The 10,804-nt window shown below is 44.5% G+C and overlaps 1 long non-coding RNA gene across 1 annotated transcript; it reads left to right on the top strand.

Moving 5' to 3' along the window:
- On the top strand, positions 1-680 carry LOC136490107 (uncharacterized). Its single transcript, XR_010767516.1, has 3 exons — positions 1-138; positions 217-480; positions 569-680. It is a non-coding gene; the product is annotated as an uncharacterized lncRNA (long non-coding RNA).
- The last annotated feature ends 10,124 nt before the right edge of the window (positions 681-10,804 follow it).

The raw sequence follows: 10,804 nt of genomic DNA, 5'->3' as shown, positions 1-10,804 counted from the left end.
CATAGATATCATACAAGCATGCTTTCCCACCGGCACATTTGGAAGCCCAGCCGGGAAAATTGTCTTTGACTTCAATGACATGCACACATGCTTTCACCTGGGAGAAATGGAGATGAATCTAATTCGCACGTGGTGCCTGTAAGTCCTTGTCCTTCCGATATGATATGAATGTAATCTTTGAATTTTGTTGTAACTAACCCACGCCGTGATTTGTAGAATGCAAGTGCACATTGTCAAACAAATGCCAAGTGTGAAAGCCGGGTATGTAGACCCTCAAGCTATAGCCCAAACAAATTTTAATTACCCTAAACGGTGGACACTGGATGCCAAAGAGCTAGCAGCTGCAAAGACTCTTCGGGAGAAAGAGCGCATCCGTAGTGCGAAGCTAAGGGAAGAGTCCCTTAAGGTTGCGGCATACATTGCTCTGGCTTTCAAAAATCTCCAACAACACTCTACTATATGGCTACCATACAACTTCGAGTAAGTTCAACTATAACTTAAAGCTATGTTCGATATATTTTATTCGATGTAAAAGAGCTTATCTAGTTCTATGATTAAATCCATGCAGCAACCACTGGATTTGTATAGCCGTCGATGTCGGGAAGAGCATGGCATGGGTCTTTGATTCAATAGATAAGGACCCGGCGACATACAAAGACTTCATATCGATTCTCAAGACGTATACATATCGACAATCCTCATTAGCTTATATGTCTGTATACATACTTGTAACGTTCACTTATGCATACTAACAAGTTGTATTTGCTAAAATAATTCGAACAGGGCATTTAGGTTCTATGTCTCGCATCATCACGGAAGGCATGATCCAGCGAGGAAGGAAAAGCTGGCTATAAAAACACTATGTGCGGTAAGTGTAACTTACTTCTTCAGTACTCCGTTACATGGCTGTCAAAAGCATTACCTAATATTTTCATATGCAAAACACACAGTGCCCCAAGCAGAGGCCTGGGAGTGTACATTGTGGATACTATATATGTTCTATGATGAGTAACACCGGTGCCTACAGGAGACACCCCTTAATGGTAAGTTTGAACCTCTTCACCCGTAGTATAAAAACTTTATAAATGGTATGAAATACTAAACTGAAACTTGTTTTCTTGTAGTGGAGAGAAGAGAAAGGAATGAAAAGAGACCCATACAAGGATGACCAACTCTTAGAGCTCGTCGGCGACCTTTGCAACTTCATATTGGACCAGATTGTACACGTCAGAGGCGCCTACCATGATCGAGAGTCTGACTTAGGTACAAATCCTCAGTACCAACACCTTCGTGAGACTGAAAGGCTAGCTCTAGGACGTTGATAACAATGTGTATGAAATTTGTATATTTAATGATGGATTGTATATATATATCATTACGAATTGGACTTGTAATTGTACTTTATATAGTCGCGTTCGGAACGTTGGTCGCGTGGCGTTCGGCAACGCGAACGCGGTTTGGAACGTTGGTCGCAGGCCGTTCGGCAATGCGGATGCTGGATGGAATACGCAGAAACAAACAGTTCTGGTCGAATTTGAATTGTAAATTTGAATTTTTTTTGGCGGGAAAATGTACTGTAGGGGCGGTTCTAGATTGAACCGCCCCTACAAACAGGTATTATAGAGGCGGCTGGCACTACAGCCGCCCCTACAAATAGATTTGTAGGGGCGGTTCGTAATACCAGCCGCCCCTACAAATCTATTTTTAGGGGCGGCTCAATAACCAACCGCCCCTACAAATCTATTTGTAGGGGCGGCCTGGGAACCGCCCCTACAAATGCATGATTTGTAGAGACGGTTCGGTAGGGGCGGCTGGCCAAACCGCCCCTACAAAGGGTTACCAGCCGCCCCTAAAAATGCTTTTTGTAGTAGTGAGAATTGTCATTTTTTTGTTGTTGTTGAGAGAATAGGTGTGCAAGCCATGAATCAAACGGCCGTCGGTTGCGTGCCAAATACGCTGGAGAGCTTGTGTTTCACGTGACCCAATTAATGTAAGCTCCATCGTGATCACACAGGACAGGACAGTCGTGACGACCAAACGTGCAGCTCTCCATTATGTAGGATTGACCTTGACTCGGCGGGAAAAAGTCTTTGTTTAATCTTGGTTATTATTTTGGTGAGTTGGGTTTACGTGTAAATTTCACACAAGAATCCAATAAAAACAATGCAATAAATCCCAGAATGATAGGAACAAAAATAGAACTAATAGAAGGGTGGCTTGGCTTACCCAACCATGCATGCAGCTAGTATGTTGTTTCATTAATTGACCTATTTTTAAGCAACTTTTGTTGCATCTTCTTTGTCTTTTCTTTTTTAATCTATGTCCTATATTCTGAAAATCCCTAGCGGGCCTCCACGAGATCACGCCCACGGCGGATTCCACGAACGACGCGGGAAAATCTTGATGGATGGCCGACGACTAGCTCCTTGACTTCCACCGTCGTCCTCAGTGGCGTCGTCGGTCCAGTCAGCGGTCTCGGCTGCCGTACAGCGTACAGGACCCACACTTCCATTTCCATCAGCAACCTATTAGCGGAGCGTGCGGTATATTCCCTCACGGCAAAGGCTTCTTTGCCGAGTGCCGCGTGTCGGGCACTCGGCAAAGGATTTCCCGAGTGCCACGACGGCACTCGGCAAAGGATTTCCCGAGTTCCACGACGGCACTCGGCAAAGAAAAGTCGCCGTGATGGCCAGGTCACGATGACGGCCCCTTTGCCGAGTGCCTGCATCTGGCACTCGGCAAAGCTTGTTTTCTTTTTTCTTTTGGATTTTCTTTGCCGAGTGCTGTAGGTAGGCACTCGGCAAAGCAGTTTGTTTTTTTTTATTTTTTTTGCCGAGTGCCTTGACCATGGCACTCGGTAAAGCTGGGAAGCTCAGTGTCCCAGATTCCCAGCTTGAAAAAATTTATTTTTTTTTGGTTTTTAGTCTTCCATCATTGCAAACAAGATATACATCATATATATATATATATATATAACACAACTATATATCACATAAATATATATATAATACAAATATATATCACAATCCACCACAAACACAAACATAGCATAGAAGTATCACAATCTCGACTCCCAAGTCCAAAGTCCAAACACACAAGCATAGTTTACAAAGTTCACAAGTGCATTATATCACAACAGCTGCCATTTGAAGCTCACGGCGACGGTCCAGGTTGGGATGGCCCAAAGTGCGATCCCGGCGACCCTCCGAGGTGGTTCGACGCCGCCCCCGATTGATGCTGCATAAAATAGAAGAGATTGCACGTGAGCGACAAGAGAAGAGATAAATATGCAAGATAAATATCCGCCACTACCACCACCACCACCACATCACCACCATCACCAACACTTCGCCACCACCACCACACCACCACCACCACCACATCACCATCATGACCACCACCACCACCACCATGAGCACCACAACACTGGACCACCACCACCAACACCACACCACCACCACCACCATGACCACCACACCACCATGACCACCACACCACCATCACCACCACCACTAGGTTTCACTAGGTTTCTCTAAGTTTCAGCATAGAAAGTAAAACTTCGTACTTATACTCACCGGGGTATAATCAGGACGTTGTGGAGGTGGATCTAGAGCAAGCAGCGTCTGTGGGATCGCCCAACCTTGTTGTTGGCCAATTTGCTGCATGAACTTGATCATCTCGGCCATCTGCCGCTGATCTTGCTCCCGCTGGGCCTCCAAAGCCTATAGCCTTTGCCGCTCGACCTCCCGCTCGGCCTGCAGTTCCTGCACCTGGGCCTGTAGCATTTGACCCCAATGTTTCAATAATGCATAGGTAAAGTATGTAAAAGTCAAAGAACGACGAATGAAACAGGAATGCTTACCTGGAGTGCTAACACCGTGGTCGGCCATTGGCATATGGGCACGCTTGAGCTCGTGCTCGATGCTCGGAGCTGGCGGAGAGGAGGAGTAGAGGCCGTGTCGATGATGCCGTCGCCAATCCAGAACCACCCATGCTTCTTGCCTTGCCCCACCCTCATCACGAGCTGAGGATCAAGGCGCTCCTCGGTTCTCGGATCATAGCCCGGCCCATGGACTGACCTTGCCGCCTCCGTGTACGAAGAGAGGCAGGTGTGGACGCAGGAGTTGGTGTATGCCTCAACCGGGGCATCTAGGTCGTACTCGATGTCGGCCGTTGCCTTGCCCATGTGAGCCAGAGCATATGCCTTGAGTTGACCAACTGGCTGGGCACCGTGTGCATCCGACTACAAGAAAGACAACAACATGTGGTTAGAAATGATGCAGAATTGAGCGCGGCTAGATTAGAGCAATGGCGAAGACTTACATATGCCTTTGCATATTTGCTGAGGCTGCGGCTGCCCTGATGGTGAGGTACACCTGGCATCTGCAAACGCTTGTCGCGGGCCTCCTCGTGCTTCTTCTGCCAGTCCCCGTCCAACCAGTTGTCCACAATATATTCCCAGCAATCAGGGTGGGTGGCGCACCAGCTTGGAATTGCCTACAGGACATCAAGTAGACGACATATCAGAAGATCAAGTTAGGCATACTTAATCTCAAAAGAAATGAATATTCATGTTTTGTTTTTACCTGTATGTATAGCTCCCTTGTCAGCGTCATCCGTCTTGCCTCCTCTTTGTTGACACGCCTGAGTAGGAACTTGGCGTTGTAGTCTATGTGGGCCTAGATGCGGGACTCGTAGTGCAAGTCTGTGACACGCCTTTTACAGGAAGCGTAAGCCACCTGATACACACTTTCCTCCTGTCCCTCCTGGATTCTGAAGAAGTCCTACATAAAGACACGAGGCATCCATTATTTTATTTCAAGAATGTCCAATGAATGCGAGGAATTGAGGAATGTAGTGCAAGAAAGACTTACCCACAACTCCCTAATCACCCGATCTGCCTTGTTTCTACAGCAGATGCCATTATGATCTGGAGCATCCTGCATGAGGGCATAGTGGTCGAACGTCTAGGCTGGCTCCCAATCCTGATCTCCTTTCCTAACCAGGCTAGGGAAGTGTTCCTTGCATAGAAGTCCTAGGATGCCATTCACATTACGTGCCGGGGCCGCCTGGTCCACAAGCACCTAGTTCCTGCACAAGTGGTCCACAATAGTTATTACTTGTTATTATGATTTTTCAACATATCAAATGAAGAACATATGAAGTTACTTACTTATCGCCCTCGGGTGCAATCAGTGGGTGCCTCTCGACAGGTATTGGTCGCTTCGGGAGCTTTGCGGGACCTCGCTAGTAGGGCTTTGACGTACCAGAGGAAGTGGAACCCCCTACTATCGCTGCCTCCTCGTCCTCCATCGCTAGAATCGCCTCCTCATCCTCCATCCGTGGACCCCCGTCCCCGTCCACCGTGTGCTGAAGGTCATCGTCGTGCACAGGGTCACGTGAGGAGCTACGCCCGTGGTCAGTCAACGACTCCCGCCTGGGCCTACCTCTAGGCCTCCTCGGCCTCTCTGACGCCTCTGCCTCCTCAGCCGCCGCCATGTCCCTCTAGTTGGCGTAAACCGAGGGGAAACACCTCCTAGTGGGCCCCATCACTTGCAATTAAAAAGAGTAAACCAGTAAGTACAGATAAACGAGACATACTTAGTAAGAGATGCAAAATAAAGAAAATATAATTACAAAATAACATAGTATTACATGTATTTCTAATATTCTTCATGATCGGGATTATCTGGATGATAGGTATCGTCATCACTATCAAGATTGTCCAAATCCTCAATAGCCTCATCCTCATCGTTGTCATTGCCTAGTCGTAGTCCGTCAAGCATTTCCAAGTCCTTTGGATCATGCACCTCAGTTGCAACATCCTCGTCAACAACCCATTCCTCGTCTGCTTCCATTTTGATCTCTCCGGTTAAGTCTATCTCAAGCATCCCTAGTAGCCCCTCTTCTTGTTGATAGAACTCTCCGTCATGCGTGTTTGGGTTAAAGTTGTAATCATTAGGGTTTGGGCGAGGTAATCTACTGTGTGGTAATACCTTGTGCACAATATACCAACCCTGAAGACGTGGGTCGGTTTTGCAAGCATATGGACAATAATAAACTTGTGTGGCTTGTTGAGCCACAATATAGACATCTTCTCCTGGATAGAAGAAATCCTGTCGAGTTTCGACTATCCCAAGTTGATGGGACTTTCTCGATACTGCAGGATCAAACCACTGGCATTTGAATATGACAGGATTAAGTGCTTTGGAACCATGGTAGTCGAGCTCGTATATTTCTTCAACTGTCCCATAATACTCCTCCAGATCAGTGCCCCGCGTAAATACTTCGGTATTCGTGGTCCTTGGATTGGGACGACTCTGCTTGTACCTTATTGTGTGGAAGCGATATCCATTCACGTCATAATCGTTAAATGATAAGACCTTATAGTCAAAGCCATTGGCCACCTATCATAATTCAGCACTTATAGACACATCCCTTTGGCACTGCAAGTTCAAGCAGGAGAGAAATGAAATCAGGCAACATGGAACATCAAACTTAGTAAGAGCTAAGTTGGCCGGTACCTTTTTTTTGGAACCATGTAATGAAATTAGGCGAACCATGTTGAAGAAGGGTCTCTCGTTCATGGTCAGATGGTGGCCTTGAATGATGCCAGGATTCGTCAAAAAATTCTCTGCACCGATAAGGAACAATGTTGTTGGATGTACAAAAGTTACGGAGCATGTAACAAGTTCATTGAGAACTTACCCCAGATACGTTTCCACTTCGTCAAGGTTGGTCAACACGTAGAGCATGATCTTGTGCCACTCTTCATAGCTCAAGGTCTTTGTGGTCGCTCCACTTGCTCTCCTGCGTGGCCCTTTGAAAAGGCTAAGGGTCGATTCATTTTCGTCCTTGTTGTACCGAGCAAGTGGATTATGCACGCTAGGAAGGTTCTCATTATAGTATGTTGTTGTGAAGTTTGACACCTCCTCATGAATGAATGCCTCAGCAATGGAAGCCTCAATCCTTCCTTTGTTTCCACATTTCTTGCGAATAGTCTTTAGACATCTCTCGATTGGATAGCACCAACGGTTCTGCACGGGGCCCCCCATTTGTTCCTCGGATGGGATGTGCAAAATCAAATGCTGCATCGACAAGAAAAAGCTAGGTGGAAAGATCTTCTCCAACTTACAGAGCAACAGAGGTGTCACTTTTTCCAACTCCTCAACCACTTTCACAGATACCACCTTGGCACAAAGCTGGCGAAAGAAAAAGCTCAACTCTACCAGCACCTTCTAGACATTCTTAGGGACGTAGCCTCGAACCATCGACGGAAGAAGCCACTCAATCCATATGTGGTAGTCATGACTCTTCATCCCTAAGACTCAACCAGTCTCTAGGTTTGCTCCCCTCCTCAGATTCGCTGCATACCCATCCGGGAACTTTAACGTCTGCATCCATTGTATCACTTCCGTCCTATGCTTCTTTTCTAAGATGTAATCGGCCTTAGGCCTTTTCCATGGCTTCCTGTCTCTTGGAGTCAACATCTCTAGCTTTGGTCTATCGCATAGCGTTGCCAGGTCCACTCTGGCCTTAGGGTTGTCCTTTGTCTTGTTAGGAATGTCCATGAGTGTTGCCCAAAGTGCTTTGGCAACATTCTTCTCAGTGTGCATTACATCAATATTATGTGGAAGGAGAAGGTCATCAAAATAGGGAAGCCTCTCCAAGCCCAACTTATGAGTCCACATATGTTCGACACCATATCCCACAAAGCAATCTTTCTTTGGATTATCTTTCTTTCGACTATCTTTCTGTTGATTGACCACGAGAGCATCTATCTGAGCATGAACCTGGGCACCAGTCATCTTCTGAGGTTCAGGGTCAGTCACCTTGACACCTTTCGTGAAGTTCTTGGTGTCTTGTCTGAATGCATGGTTAAGAGGGAGTAACTGTCGATGCTTGTTGAATGACGAAAACTTGCCACCCTTCTTCAACCAAATGAACTCCAGAGTTGTCTTGCATACTGGGCATGGGAACTTCCCGTGGACACACCAGGCACTGAATATCCCATATGCCAGGAAGTCATGCATGGAGTACTGGTACCAAACATACATTTTGAAGTTTTTCTTTGTAGCTCGGTCGTAAGTCCATACCCCTTCATTCCAAGCACTGATCAATTCATCATAAACAGGCTCCATGTACACACCCATTTTGTTTCCTGGGTGTCCAAGAATTATCAATGTCAAGAATATGTTTTGCCGTTGAAGGAGGACCCCAGGGGGGAGATTGAGGGGGTGAAGGGTCGAGATGGCGACTAGAGGGGGGGGGGTGAATAGTCTTTTCTGAAACTTAATCGCGTCGGCTAACCGATACAAATGCGGAATTAAAACTATCGGTCTAGCCAAGACTATACCCCACTATATATGTTCACTAGCACCTTGCAAAGATAACAATTATGCAACAAAGGTGCCGGGCTAGTTAGAGCTCACCTAACCAATGCTAGGAGCAAGGTCACACAAACCTATGCCTCTAGTACTTTAAGCAACAAGGGAGCTCCTACACATGCTAGTAAGCAAAAGCACACATGTACCTCCATGTCATATGTTGCTCACACACATGTACCTGTGGACTAATCACCTGTGTATCTCACATAAACACAATTAGTCCACCTAAGTTGTCACTCAATTACCAAAACCAAACAAGGACCTTTCAGGGCATATGTTGCTCACACACATGTACCTGTGGACTAATCACCTATGTATCTCACATAAACACAATTAGTCCACCTAAGTTGTCACTCAATTACCAAAACCAAACAAGGACCTTTCAATCTCCCCCTTTTTGGTAATTGATGACAACTCTACAAAGATATAGAAATTAAGCTCTTTTGGATTCATGTTGCTTGCCCAAGCAATTTTACCATGTCAAAAATGATTTTGGACAAGTACCATAAACCCGAAATGGTAGTATTAGCTCCCCCTACATATGTACTAGAGTATTTAATTTGAAGCTTGCACATATGCATAGATTGAAATTGTGGGAGAGTAAATACTACAAAATGATGCTAAGGTGTATAGAATAAACCTTTGAAGCGTGTACCAATCGGAGTTGCACCTTTAAGTTCATCCTAAGCACCATGGTTAGTTAGATATCACTTGATAATAAAACACTAGATACCTTGTGAGATCAACATTAAAAGCAAGGTACTAGCATTACTTAAAAAGCATACCAAGTGTCTAGCTATCATCCTATGCATGCTAGTTATCAAATCATCATCCAAGTTCTACAACTAGCATACACCACACAAGCATGCATATTGAATTTAAAAGCTTTATGCAATGCAAGCAAGCACATGATTATGCACATATCAAATGCAATCAATCAAAGTTCATGAGCTTGCTCCCCCTACTTGTGTGCTTCTCTTGTCCAAGAATTTTGATCCATCTCTTTTCTCCAATGTTGCTCCCTCTTTGTCCATGTCCATGTCCAACCTTCTAAGCTTTCATATCTTATCTCTCCCACTTTACAATCCTCTCCCCCATATCTTTGTACAACTTCTCCCCCTTTGTCATCAATTTCCATAAAAGGTGTGCTTCTTATTGATGCAAAGGTATGCACTTTGGGGTAGATGGTTGAGACTTGCATTTTTGATGGACATTACTTGAATGTTGGAATGACACCACTTGTAGATACCATTTAGAAGTTGCAACTTGTACTATTTGTATCTTATCATTCTATGTATGGGTCATCCAATTTATTTCACTTAAGCTCTTGTAGGTGAGGGATGCATTCTTCATTTGATGATCACTTAAAGTTGAGGATCACTTGTGGAACCATCGTCTACTATGTATGGATACCACTTGTAGGAAGTGAATACTATTCAAAGGAATCTTCTAGTATGGAACCACTTGTTTGATTTATCAATAAAGACCATTTCTTGAACATTTGCTATCTTCATGAGTACCACTTATAGGATATCACTTGTGAGTTGTAACATACAAACTAGATATCCATTTGCATTGTTGTCTTGTGCTTGTACTCTTATCACTATCATGAGCTTCTATGATTGACTTGAACTAAATTGTTTTGCTTAAGCTTTCAAGTCCGGTTTGAACCAATGACAAGCTTCTTGACACCTCTTGTAAGGGTTATCTTATCAATGTTGTACTTGTCACTTGTTAGCAATACAAATTAAGTCAAGTACTTGGGATCACTAGCTCATGAACAAATTCATATACTAACCACTAGATCAAGTAATCATTCAAGCAATAGTGGTAGGCTATGAATTTAAAACATTTCATTTGTAATGCATGATCCTATGAAGCATGTACTATATGCACTAACCGCATATTAGTAAGGGATGAAATGATCATGCACATTACAATGATACCTTTGCTATGTTGGAGTAGAGGATAGTCACATAGATTCCAATTCATTACTCCAATGGCAATGTGAAGTCCAATTATAAGCTTGGTGAAGACCAATAGATACCAATTTGAATTCCATTCTTCACCCATATGAAATGAATACCACTTATGATCAAGTGCACTTTCTTGTTGTGGTTGACTTGCTTTATCTTTTGATCTTTGCTTGCATGAGAGCATCAATTTGAGAATACCACTTGAAATGTCATGACTAGCTCTCTTTTGGGTGTTGCTTGCTTTTCTTGATCAACCCTTTTGATTGCTTCAACTAAGCATCTCAAATGTTCCTCGGATCACCACTTCCATGTTAGCCTTCCAAGTACCACACTTGGTTAACCTACTCATAGGCGGCAAGCCCCTACACTAGGGAGAAGTGACCTCTCTCCAAGAACCATTCTTGATACTCACTTGAAATGATTTGATTGATTGATCCAAGT

This window comes from Miscanthus floridulus, chromosome 10 (assembly GCF_019320115.1).
Source record: "Miscanthus floridulus cultivar M001 chromosome 10, ASM1932011v1, whole genome shotgun sequence".
Lineage (NCBI taxonomy): Eukaryota > Viridiplantae > Streptophyta > Magnoliopsida > Poales > Poaceae > Miscanthus > Miscanthus floridulus.
This window is presented reverse-complemented; position numbering and strand designations above follow the sequence as displayed.